Source organism: Rhipicephalus microplus, chromosome 1 (genome assembly GCF_043290135.1).
Source record: "Rhipicephalus microplus isolate Deutch F79 chromosome 1, USDA_Rmic, whole genome shotgun sequence".
Lineage (NCBI taxonomy): Eukaryota > Metazoa > Arthropoda > Arachnida > Ixodida > Ixodidae > Rhipicephalus > Rhipicephalus microplus.
The window spans coordinates 252740742-252754084 of NC_134700.1; positions in this window are offsets into that span (position 1 = coordinate 252740742).

Consider the following 13343-nt stretch of genomic DNA (forward strand, 5'->3'; position numbering starts at 1 on the left):
AATATGAATATTACCAAGCACTAGAAGTAAACTGTACGCTTAACACCTGGATGTTAGTTAATAAATCAGTTGTTTTTGTTTGTTAAAACTGCGTATCTTCATTTGCAGATATGTCTTCGGATTCGAGAGTACTTATACGTCAGACTGTATTCGGTCTAGCACGTGGTAGCCACCGCTGAGAGAGCTGTTCGCGAGTACGTTCGTGTCATTCGGAATTCCCGAGGTCCAAACGCTCGTGTATGTTATACCTACCCACGTAAATCAGGAACGATGATGCAAGAGCGCCTTCCTCGACGTGCAGAAGCTCGAGACTGATTTTTTTTTTTGACTCCCAAATACTGACGCAGTATGATTGTTACACAGGAGCGAAGAGTCGCTCGATAGCCGTCTGAGTACAGGAATCGATCACATATACTGCACCTTCTCCACACACGGAGCCTCTTCTTTTATCGTCTGGGTATTAATTGAAGGCCAGCGCTTATAATACCGCCTCGTCGCCGTCTCTCGCAGTTCTAGCTATCTTATTCAAGGTAACACTGACCAGCGTTTTTTCTTTGTTCATATGATCTGAAGGAGATGTTGGCGCACAAAGGTGGCCAGCTACTCCTTATCTTTTAAATATATCGAGCACACAGCACTACAGCTGAACGCGCATGCAGTAGGGTATGAATGAAAAGAAATGAAAGAAACACACGTCTCACAAAACCGTCATAGCGTAATTGATAACGCCCTGATAATGCATCTTACCATGATATAACGGCATGATAACCATGGTCTAACTTGCGTGTACCATCTCCACACGAAACTATAGCCTGAGTGAGTCAGTATTCATGATGACTAGAATCCGACCACTCATTCGTGCTCGATATTCGCTGGGAGACAATGCGCACTGGTTATATCTTAGTTGAGTAAGACTCGCTGCTAAACGAGTTTGCTGTAGTATGCAGTCGACATGATGTGTTCTGAGCAAGCAAGTAGAATGAAAAGACAGTGGACAGGGCGGGCGCTAATGAACACTGGCGCGACATTTTATCCAAAACGCACACGCGCATGCAAGTAAATAAACACATGTACAAGCACAGACACGTCAGAACATGCATTCACGCCCGCGTGTACACACCCAGGCACACACATACGCGCGTACGCGCACATGCGCCTGGCGTACACACGCACATGCACGCACTCACACGAACACATACGTGAACACTCACATGCAGACAAATATGCGCACAAGTGTACACACACACGCACACGTAAGTATACACAAATAAACTCGAACAGAGTTGTAGGATGATTAGCAAGAGGACAGTTTGCGATTAATTAGCCAGAAAATGCGCCACCAGTCTGTACACGGACAAGACAGGAGTGCATGCACTCTTCAAAGCGACACCACATGACCAACGTGCGAGCCATGAATGCACGCGCACGAAGACTCAACTCACGGCGCGGCAACGTGACCTCAACGTGCCTCGAGTTTGCGGCGAGCGCTAATTTAGTCCACTCATTCATCAGTGAAAAAAGAAAGAAAATGTTCGCAGGTTCATCGAGTTCTTCGTTATTTGCTCACCGAGTCGTGGTGGCGTGGAAGATATATAGTCCGGTTTTCGTATATATGCATATGAATAAGGGATCTATTTAAACCGCACCTGTACCAGTGTTGGCAGAAGTGCAGCCCGGAGAATGGACGTTCACATCAACGCCGGGGGAAAAGAAGAATCTCTCGAACGACAGGACCGACCACGTTCTGCGAAGAAACCAGATAGGATGTTTGATGTTCGGGCACTTAGTTAGTCGTAGATTAGCGCTGGAAATGACTCCATGGAGGGACCAGTAATAAGACGAGCGGGGAAGGAAGTGAATGGATTTGGGTGAAAAGGAACACGTTGTGCCCTGGAAGAAAAGAAAAAAGAAAAGGTTGCGGCAGTTAAGTGAATTCATGCACGCGCGAGGAATGACTAATAAACGGGTATACGTTGGCTCTAACGCGTTCTCCGTGTAAGCCTGTCTAGCGGCGCTCATGATTCATTCAAGACGGCAAACAGCAGGCTGGTTTCGCTCGCGAAAGGGGCCACAATTGCTATTCTTAATCATCTTCACTTGTTTGAAAGCTTCCGTTTCACGAAACGTTCATATTCACGAGGACGACGTAGTTTTAATGAAAAACCTCCCCTCCCCCCCCCTCTTCCCCTTGGAGCCTGTGCCCTTCCTTTAAGAAACGCCTCAATTTCCATGTTGCGTCAGTGCGCGTTCATGAAAAAAAGGATATACGAGAAAAAAAAATGAAAATGCACTCGCGTTGTCCATTGGATATTACCCCTCGCACAACACTGACAGTAGAGTTGTATTGATCATAATTTTCGTGCTTTAATGCGACCGAACCTTGATAATATTACGATGCGCGCTTAAGCGGGACCCTCTGCGGGTTTATTTTGACCACCTGCTGGAGTTCTTGAAAGCACTCGCTTGGCATGTCTAAACTCACGGGTGTTCTTTGCGTTTCGCCTCCCACAGAAACGACCAGGGATCGAACCACCACCCTCGAGCTCAGCGCATACTGTCGTAGTACGCACGTCACTTGCGATGGCGCTAGAGGCAAGAGAGACGGACAAGCGCGCGATACATGCACAAACATTTCGCCAATGATGAGCTGCACTTTTTCTTTTCACCAGAATCTCGCATGGACTGCCTAGACACGCACTCACGCGCAGGCATAATCTCTACCCCGATCTTCCCTAATTACTTTCTTCTCCCTTTCCAAAAGGGCTGCACGTGCTTACATTTGTTGCAAATTAGTCGATAGTGGTGCTACTAATGCGAATTAGTTCCCCCTATCATCCCGCTATCCTGCGCTATAGATCTGTAGTCATGGATCTCAGTCGCAATGCTTGCACTTCAAGACGTGAACACACAATGAGCCAGTCAGTGCCTTATAGATCGCACGTGCGTGACACGCACGTGCGATCTATATGGTATAGAAGGAGAGACAAAAAAGCTACACTTCGTTTGTAAACGTATATGTGATTTATATGTGAAGACTGATGTTTTTCAAGCAAACGGCAGTTCCGCGTAGAACTGAATACATAGAGAGCGCAGCGGTCGATACCAGACGGTCTGGTTAGCAGCGGCCTGTCGATACAGATATGCGTTTTTTTTTTCCCGAGATATATAGACCATTTAGACAGAGTATTGTGCGGCGGTAAATTAACTCAATCGCAAAGGCTATAGAAACAAGCGCTATATCGACTGACGGAGTGCAAATATGGCAACACAGCTTCAGTTAATTCTTTTGTTTTTTCTTCTCGTTCCAAATCGTATGCATTAAGCGTCCACCCAGTATTCGTTACAGAGTCTGATATTTCACTCGCGCGATTGTGAAGCGATTGGTAATTTCCAGGATAAGTACAGCTTTAGATTTTCACTTGGTTCTCTGATATAATATGCATAAAGAATAGGGTAGCTTCTGCCAAGAAACTGCAGATAGCCTGCTTTGTTTTTCTGCAATTTCTCTCTTTTTTAATGTGGCCCATTCTTTTAAGGAACCTAAGGGACTCCGACCGTTTCTGTATATCTGTCTATCTATCTAGCCGCCTACGTCTGAGTGCTCTCGTGATCACCTACTTATCATGGCATAGACTGAAATTGGCAAGGAAGGCTAAGAGTATTTGAAAAATATAGCCACCTGGTCACGGCATGAACAACGTGAAAATCCTCTCGCGCAGGTCGTGAAGCCCTTTGCTCCTGACACGCGTGCCTTGTACCCTTATACCACGTGGGCCGCAGTATGCAGGTAAGCGCCACAAATGGTTGACAGTTTATATAAACCCGGGAATGATGAGAAATAGACATTGGTAATTTAGATGTGAGAGCGTTGAGAAATACCGGCACTGAGGACCCGTTTCGATGAACGCAAAGAATAAAAATTACGATCCCAGCAGGAATGGAAAACATGCATTCAGAACAGTGGTCCAGTTTTTTACCAAAGAGCCACGCCAAGTCTATAGAAACTGCCTTGTGAAAAAAAAAAAAACTTTAGGGCTGGGTATATGATTTGATGACAAAGAAACTCTCCATATGTATTTCAGTGAGGCAGATGCCAGTTATGGTTACCGTGAATAGTGGGCACAGTCCTGGCTCCGTTCTTATAGCAGCCTAATAAACATTACATTTTTATTCTTGCGACTCAGTTAGCCATACACAAGCGCGGGGCTCGATCTCGGAGGAATACGTGAATGAAAGGTACGTATGATATTTGTATTAGCACACCGTAAGGTGTACTTCGTTCCGATAAATGAGCTTCTGCTCTCGCGTTCATACTTTGTCACACAATAAGTTACCATTGAAACATCAGTGTAGTCAGCGTACCCAGTAAGCCCAACATGATTGATATGTGGGCTTCAACGTTCCAAAACAACCATATGATTATGAGAGACGCCGTAGTGGAGGGCTCTAGAAATTTCTACCACCCGGGGTTTTTTAACGTGCACCCAATCTGAGCAGACGGGCCCAGAACATTTCCGCCTCCATCGGAAATGCAGCCGCCACTGCCTGGATGCGAACCAGCTACCGGCGGGTCGGCAGCTGACCTTAGGCACTAGACCACCGCGGCGGGGCAAGCTCAACATCAGCGCACAAATCCTTCATTTACAAAAAAAAAAAAGGCGATCCACCTCGTAGTAATGCTTGACTCAAAACTAGAAAATGCGGCATAGAACTGCTGGCTGACTGCTTCGCACGAAACCAATTTCATCAAGGCATAGATAAGCAGATTTTTTTCCCTCTCATCACCCTGTGTTATTGTTTTTTCTTGCTCTGTTTATTTCTATTTATTTCAATTTCTATTTTGCGTTCTCGCGCGCTTTTTCTGTATTTCTATATTTCGTTTCGCTCTCTTTGATTATTCGTATGTTTTCTCTTTCCAATGCTCTCTTCATGCTCTATCTCGCCTCCTCCTTTCCGTCTTTCTCAGCGCCACTTCCCTTTTACCAGCGATTTCTACACTATGCAATGAAAGGCCATGCCATGCACGGCCAGCTTGCCTAGATATCCGCGTGGCTACAGTGGTCTCCTTGAGACCACGGGTACGTGGTTCCAAAACCCACTTCAACAAGAATTTTGTCGTTTCTTTTTCTGCCTATCATTCTTTTTCTTTCTTGCCTATATTTTTCTATATCCCCTTTTCCCCTTTTCCTCTAACGTTCTCTTACCAATCAGTTTTATTGCGTCTCACGCGGGACAAGTCGGCGCGCTGGTTCTCGGAGCGAAGCAGCAGATGAGGAAGATGATGATAACGATCCTATCTATTCACTCGCTGGCTATCTGCTGAGCCGTCCCTGTCCTCGCTGTCCGGAGCAGTTTCCTCTGGTGCTGCTTGAGGCTGAGCGTCCGGTTTCAATTCGGGATCTACCATCCGCTGCTACTTCAAGGGCACCTTTATGCTTCCTCCCGTTGGGGTGCGGCTGGATCGGGCGGTGCTGTTAAGCCCATCAACCTGATGTCTCTCTCCTCTCCCGGCCAGGTATATTCTGCCTGGTCAGCTTCCCTTCCTAACAGTGATTCGCCAATCGATCTGTTTTTGCGCAATGGTCTGAAAAGCGTTCCTGTGACCCTCGTTTACACCAATGGCAAGTCCATTCGCACGAAAAATCCGAAACTAATTCAGGAAGAATTCCGGAAAACTTCTGATTATCACCAAATGATTACCGAGGTGCGTCAACTTAGACGTGGAGGCATCCTGTGCTGCTCGCCGGACCAGAGCTGCATCACTGATCTTTTAAAATGCACAACGTTTGCCTCAAATCCGATAAGCTGTATCGTGCCTGTCCATTTGTACTGTGTGAAGGGACTAGTTCGAGGAGTGAACTTGAGCCTTACACCACCTGAAATACTTGAAATGTTTGTGGCTGCAGGAGCAGTCTCTGTATTTTGATGCTCGCGAAACGTTGAAAACAAAAAGTTTCGCACAGAATTAGTGATCGTGACTTCTGCCGGCACAGTTCGACCAGCCGAAATTAAGGCATGGCAACTAATTTATTGTGTATATACACTATTCCCTCACCCACTGCAGCGCAAAAAATGCTGGAGTTATGGCATACCCTCAAGGGATGTAGATCAGATGTGAGGTGTCACACATGTACTGACCAACATAAAACCGATAAATGTTCAACCCAAGAGTTGAGATGCTGTCTATGCAGAGGAAATGACGCGGCTGACGATGAAAGTTGCCCCACGAGGACATGTGAGTTGCAACTTCTAGATATCGAACAACAACCATGCTCCCTGCGTGAGGCCCGATCTATTCTCTCTGAGCGCTCACGTGGCTATGCCACCGTTGCCAACCGGGCAAACCAGATGCTTGAGTCGTCGTTGCCTGATTTAATAACATCAACGGTGGAAAGAGCCATGACGAAGCTTATGGATTCTCTATTTGTGAGCCAAACGGAGTCATTGGCACAAATATTGAGCACTCAGTTGACTCAAATCTTATTGGGAGGCAACCAACCTACCATGCCCCCTTCTTTACATTCACCAGTTAAGGTTACTGATATTCAATCGGAACCAGGCCCTTTGAAGTCAAAGTTAGACATGCCGAACTCTGGCCGTAGAATAATTATGCATCTTTACAGGATTTAGATTGGAGCTCGGACTCCGATTCTCACGTCTCACAACCAGAACAAATGGACTTTGACTCAAGAAAAATGAAAAGACGTGCTTCTTTTGAGGCACAATGCTCCTCAGTAAGTACTAAATCAAGAAATAAGAGATATCAGAAAAGAAGCCATCAAAAAAGGTTTTTTTTAAGGATAGCATCTTAGAGAAAGCGGTGAGTGCTGCTGGTATCTCTTCAAAATAGGGAATTTAAAAGTACTACAGTGGAATTGCCGCTCCATTTTTTTCAGCAGCTACAGACTTCAAGTTTGCGATAATTATTCTCCTGATATTGTTGCTTTACAAGAAACTTGGCTTGCAGAAAATAAGTATTTTAGGATTAAAAATTACGGCACATTTGGTCTAGATTGCCCAACTCGGGGTGGAGGTTTGGCAATATTTATCTCATCTCAAATCGCCCATAGAGCTAAAATTATCTCTCAGTCAATGACTTCTGAAAGCGAGATTTTAGCATTAAGAATTACTATTCCTGGGTTTCTCCCATTCTCATTTATTAATGCTTATTTTCCTGCGGGTGTTCTAAATTCTACCGTTCTAGATACTGCAGTTTACTATTGCCAAAAAGATATTGTATTAGTAGGTGACTTCAGTTCTCATCATATTTCGTGGGGTTTTAAAACTGATTTGAATGGCAAACGTTTATGGGATTGGGTGAACAAGAATAACTTTATATGCAGAAACACGAAAACTCCTACTTTTATGTGTAATCAGTCCTCCTCGTGGCTTGATGTAACTTTTTCTAACGCTAACCTATCCATCTTATCATGGTCTGGGATTAACTCGGGAACAAGAAGTGATCATATGCCAATATTGTTCGAGGTGGTATGTCCAATAACCTCCAAGAATAGATCTTCCGTAACACATGTAAACTTTAATACATCCGAGAAATCATTACGACGCGCTTTATCTAACCAAACGAATGATGTGGAACTAGACGCCATCAGAATAAGCGACATTTTAAAAGAGTCGTTAAATAATTCAAAATTCACCATTGAATGCTCTAAACCATCTACCAACCCTTGGTGTAATGCACACTGTTCGCGGGCTTATATACTTAGAAAAGCTGCATGGAAAAAATTAATTTTCAACCAGTGTCCCAGGAACCAGAGTGATTATAAGTATGCGGCCACCATTGTAAGGAGAACCATCGCTAATGCGAAGGTCAAAGTTAACAACGACCGATGTGAGTTCCTGTCAAAGCCGGTCGATAGAAAAGCACTTTTTCGCTTTCTGAGAAATAAGAAAGTTCTTCCGGTACTAAGAAATATAGAATCTGTAGTATCATTAACAGTTGAACTGCAGGCCTTTCTAGAAGATGTAGCTCAGGGCCTAAAAAGTCGCTTTACGACAAGTCTGTCATACCAAGCCCAGTACCCCCATAGGGCTGAGGATTTTGAAGAGGTGACACCTGCAGAGCTAGCAAACGTAATCAGAACACTACCTTATTCTGCTACTGGTCCTGATGGCATGACGACGTCGGCGATAAAATCAGTACATAAAATATACCCACTTGTCGTACTCGAAATTATTAATCACTCACTTAGAAGCTCATGGATTCCACCCGATTGGAGAATGGGAAAAGTGATTCCATTATTAAAAAAGAAAGGCGCTGGGTTTACCTTAGATAATATCAAGCCCATTGCATTTACATTGAACCTAGTGAAACTCGTTGAAAGAATTTTATATAGACGTATAGATCGATGGATGTAAAAAAAAATTGACACTGAGCTCATGTCAAATTGAATTCAGACGTGGTTGCTCCATTTGGTGTGCGCACGCGGATCTCGAAAGCAGAATTCAACTTGCTCGATATCAGAGACAATACGCCGCTTTGGTAACCTTAGATATCACAAAAGCCTATGATAGCATGGAGCATTTTAAACTGCTAAATTCGCGTCAGAACTGTAGGACTGTCTCAACACTTTGTGGCCTGGATCCATGCGTTCTTAGGCGATAGAGAATTTTACTGCTCACAATCTGGTGTCAACTCTTCAATACATAGGCAATGAGAGGTCTACCACAAGGGTCAGTACTATCGCCCTTATTATTTAATGCACTACTATGTACCATTACCATACAGCAAGATGTACAGGTCTATGTGTATGCCGATGGTATCGTATTTTTTGCTGCGTCGGCGGACATTCAAACATTGTATCTGATTCTGCAGACATACATCAATAGCTGGAAACGTGGCTGGAGGATATCAACCTATGCCTCAATATTAACAAAAGCACAATCATAATTTTCGCACAAAATGCCTTAGTGCGAATTTCACTAATGTACTGACAAGACGCCATACCTCAGGTCGAGTCAGTTAGGTACTTGGGGGTTACCTACACCGAAACACTTAACTGGAGTCCCCACATGGAAAACGTGGTTGCTAAAAGAGCACGTGCCGTAGGGATGCTGCGCAGGCTCAGAAATTATCGTGCCGGTTTGCGTAGAGACGTGTTCGTCATGATATATTGCATGTACATTCGACCGATATTAGAATTCGGCTGTGTTTTGTTTTCTGGCGCTCTGGCTTACAAAGTTCGACCAAAGATTCTGTTAGAACACGAATCTGTACGCTTATGCCTAGGGCTACCTACATATGTTGCGAACAAAATCCCATGCGAAGAATCCCGCCTGCCTTCTCTTATCAAAAGATTTCATATTCTAACAATACGAACATTTCTTAAAATCTACGCAGCACCTAAGTGGAGGTCGCAGTATGTGTTAATTAAACAGCAGACCCCATTTTTCAACGACCAATGGTTTAAATTACGGTGCCCTCAAGTAATATTTACACAGAAACTTTTGGACCCCTTAAGAGTTAACCTTTGGGAACTATACTTGTACTCAACACTGTAGATGCAATTATGATTGAATTTGATGATATATATCCCAAGAATGCAAAACAAATACCATATCAGTATATAAATGGCATTTAGAAGATCATTTGACCAATCTAGAAACATCCATTGTGATAGCGACTGAAGCTTCTGTATATGAAGAGAAGGCTGGCGTAGGAATCGTATCATCCTCTGTAGATTAGGCTTTCTCAATTCGATTACCCGACTTTACCCCTATTTACCAAGCTGAACTACTGGCAATAGTCTTAGCATTGCGTAAAGTGCCGCAAGATCTATCAGCGGTTATTGTTCTAACAGACTGTCTCTCGGTCTGTACTGCCTTAAGCTCACCAACTTTTTCGCGTGCCTTAGAAACTTTCTACTCACTCATTCCTTGACATGTGCGACTCGTTGGACTAGTTGGAGTACCAGGCCATAAAGGTTTAGCTCTCAATGGGCATGGAGATGCACTCGCTGTATCTTCCCTTGATTGTCCTGTTTTTTTTTTGCCTATTTTGCCTACTTCGGAATATATCCCAGCAGCACGCTTTGCAAAACGCATAACGGCCAAAAATTTTGAGAAATCTCCTTTGTTTTTGTCAGACTATCCACAGCTAAAGTTCCCCTGGAAGAACAAGTGGTGTTCATCAATATAGGAAGAAATAGTAATTACAAGGCTGCGTTGTCGAGTCCCTTCATTGAACATTTACCTTCACAGGTCGGGACTGGCACAGTCGCCTTTGTCCCTTTCTTGTAATTAGAGTGAATCTTTGGAGCACTTCTTTTCGTCATGCCGAAAATTCAAACGTCAAAGGAAAAATCTACTAGAAAAACCCCTACGAAAGTTCGACTTAAACTTGACACTTCCGGTGATTCTTTCATTTGGCGTCTTCGCATTTCGTTTGAGCCACAGGAGCATTTTTACCACTGTTACAAATTTCTTACGAGAATCTGAAAGAATGGAATGCTAGACATAGATAAATTCAGTTGTTTTATGTAACTTTTTTGTGTGTTTATTGTGTTTTCCTTTTCAAGGTTTTTGTTTGTCGGTAATTCTAACACCTTTAAATTATTACCTATGTTACCTGATTAATCCAACCCTCCCTTTCAAAAAGTGACAATCATTTCGAAGAAACTTTGTCACAAAGCGAAACTCATGTTAAAGTTCCTCTCCCCGGCATTCCAAATATTAGCTGTAGGCTCGACTCTCCCGACCGGGCTGGTTTTGTCACTAGTAAATGTTTACTTTCCTTCAGGCGTACATGACACTCGATCATTAGATACTTTAATAACCACGTGTGGAGAAAATATTTTATTAGCAGGTGACTTCAACTCCGATCATATTACATGGGGAGTAAAAACTGATACGTGTGGCAGCCGGTTGTGGCATTGGGCCCAAGATAATCATTTTTCATGTCAAAATTCGGGAAGCACAACATACGTACGCGGCCATACTTCTTCAGGTGCTGCATTTAACTTTTACAAGCTCCAACCCTAATGTTGCATCTTGGTCAGTCATCGATTGCGCAACAAACAGCGACCACTTACCAACAACTTTCGAAATAGAAATTCAGATAGCCTCATATATCTCTATTACTCGTACGCATATAAAATGCTCGAAATTCAAGGATTCCTTCCTTCCATCGCTGTCTCCTTTGTCAGATAATAGCACGATGCCAAAGGCTCGGAGCTTATATTCTTAATTAAAGAAGTCCCGTGAGAAATCTGAATTCGTGGTGTCGTCAATTAATCATAACTCGAATTCTCCTTGGTGGAATGACGATTGCTCGAGAGACAATAGACGTGGGAAGGCAGCATGGAAAAAGCTTTTGTACAATGAGTGCTCTCAAAATTGAGAAGACCACCAGTTCATTGCAGGTGTTTTTAAACGTACAGTTGCCAAGTCAAAAGAAGATTACGACAGGCGGAAGTTCAATTATCTTTCTAAATTCAAGAATAAAGAGGCATTATTTAGATTCCTACGTAAAAAGGAAATGATTCCTCAGTCAATAAATGCAGACTTCATCAATTTGTCTGTCCAAGAAATAAAAGCTTCATTAGAAGCAATTTGTAAGGGATCGGAGCAACGTTTTTTCCAGCCAACTATCACCACCTCTTTCACATGCGCTAAGGGATGACGACTTCAAAGAAGTTTGCAGGTATGCAGCAGGTGTGAGCTAACTTGCCACCAGTGGCTCCGGGCCCTGGCGGTGTTACGTCGTTCATGTTGGAAATGATGCATAAAGAGTGCCAAGAATACCTATTGGATATAATCAACTATTCTTTAAGCATGACATGGCTCCCATTGGAGTGGAAAATAGCAAAGGTAATACCAATACTGAAAGTTCCGAGTAAAGGATACGTTTTAGATAACATTAGGCCCATTGCATTAACCTGAAACTTTGTAAAAGTAATTGAGAGAGTCCTAAACGTTAGAATAACAAATTTTATTAATGAGAGAAAAATTCTGAATCAATCCCAAATTGGCTTCAGATCCGGATACTATATAAGACAGGCCCATATAGACCTTGAAAATAGCATGAAATTGCATACGCGTGAAGGAAAATATGCTGCGCTGATCACTCTCGATATAGCAAAAGTGTACGACAGCGTTGAGCATATAGTGTTAATCAACCAGCTGCACAACCTTAACTTCCCAAACTATATACAGTCATGGATAGCAGAATTTTTACGCAATAGAACGTTTTACTGTTACAAAAGCGGCATCTCGTCTTCTAAATGTGTGCAAACAATTGATGTCCCGCGAGGGGCCGCCCTTTCCCCGTTGTGTTTCAATATCTTAATGAGCTCTGTACCATGGCGCCAGGACGTCCACACTTATGTGTATGCGGACGACATGGTATTTTTTTCAGCAGCAGACGACATTCATAAGCTATTTCAAATATTACAGTCATACCTATCTGCCATAGAAATGTGCCTTAATGATTTACATCTGTATTTAAATGTCAAGAAATGTTCTAACATTTCCACTCAAAGACCCTTTTCACATTTTGCGCTCCTATCATCTGGATACTAAGTCACCCATGGCTTTTTACGCTTCTTAAGCATATCCGAGTCAATACTTGGTATGAACTGCTCTGAAAATCCAAGTAACTTGTTTCCAAATATATCCCACAAGTAATCTACGTTGTGTTTTTCTGCCAAACACTCAAATCCAGGCAAATAATCCAGAAGACTTGCGGAAATTGACGAATAGTCGCCCTTATAAAAAGAGAACACCTTTCTACTGGTACGCTTTCTTATTCTCTGAATGTTTGTTCTAATACCTGCTACCACAATTTGATGGTCGCTCATTCCAGAATAATAACATTACTTACTACATATTGCGAGTTACAAAAGAGAAGATCAAGGATGTGACTAAGTCTTGTGGGTTCCAAAAGCGTACTGCATCAACCCAAAAGTATCAACAATGCTTTTCATTTCTAGGTTAGTACGGCTGGTATGCAACACCTCACACCAGTCCTTTTTTCATTCTAGATCAGGTAAATTAAAATCACCCGCTAATAATATAATTTGGTCAGACGCCTGTAAAACAATATCACCTAATATTTCCATAATGCCGGAGTTTGCGCTCGGTGGTTGATAAAACGACCCAGCCACGAAAGAAAAATTGTTACCCACTGCAACAGTACACCAAACCGACTCGAATGCGTCATTAACGATGTCAAGAATACAGGATGAAAGGGACGAATGAACCAACAAAAAACGCTACCTCAAGAGTTGGCCTATATTTACGATAGGCAGTATAGTTGTTGGGACACACTTCGTTATCAGCGATGGATGGATCGAGCCAGGATTCTGTACCGAACACAATAACTGCCT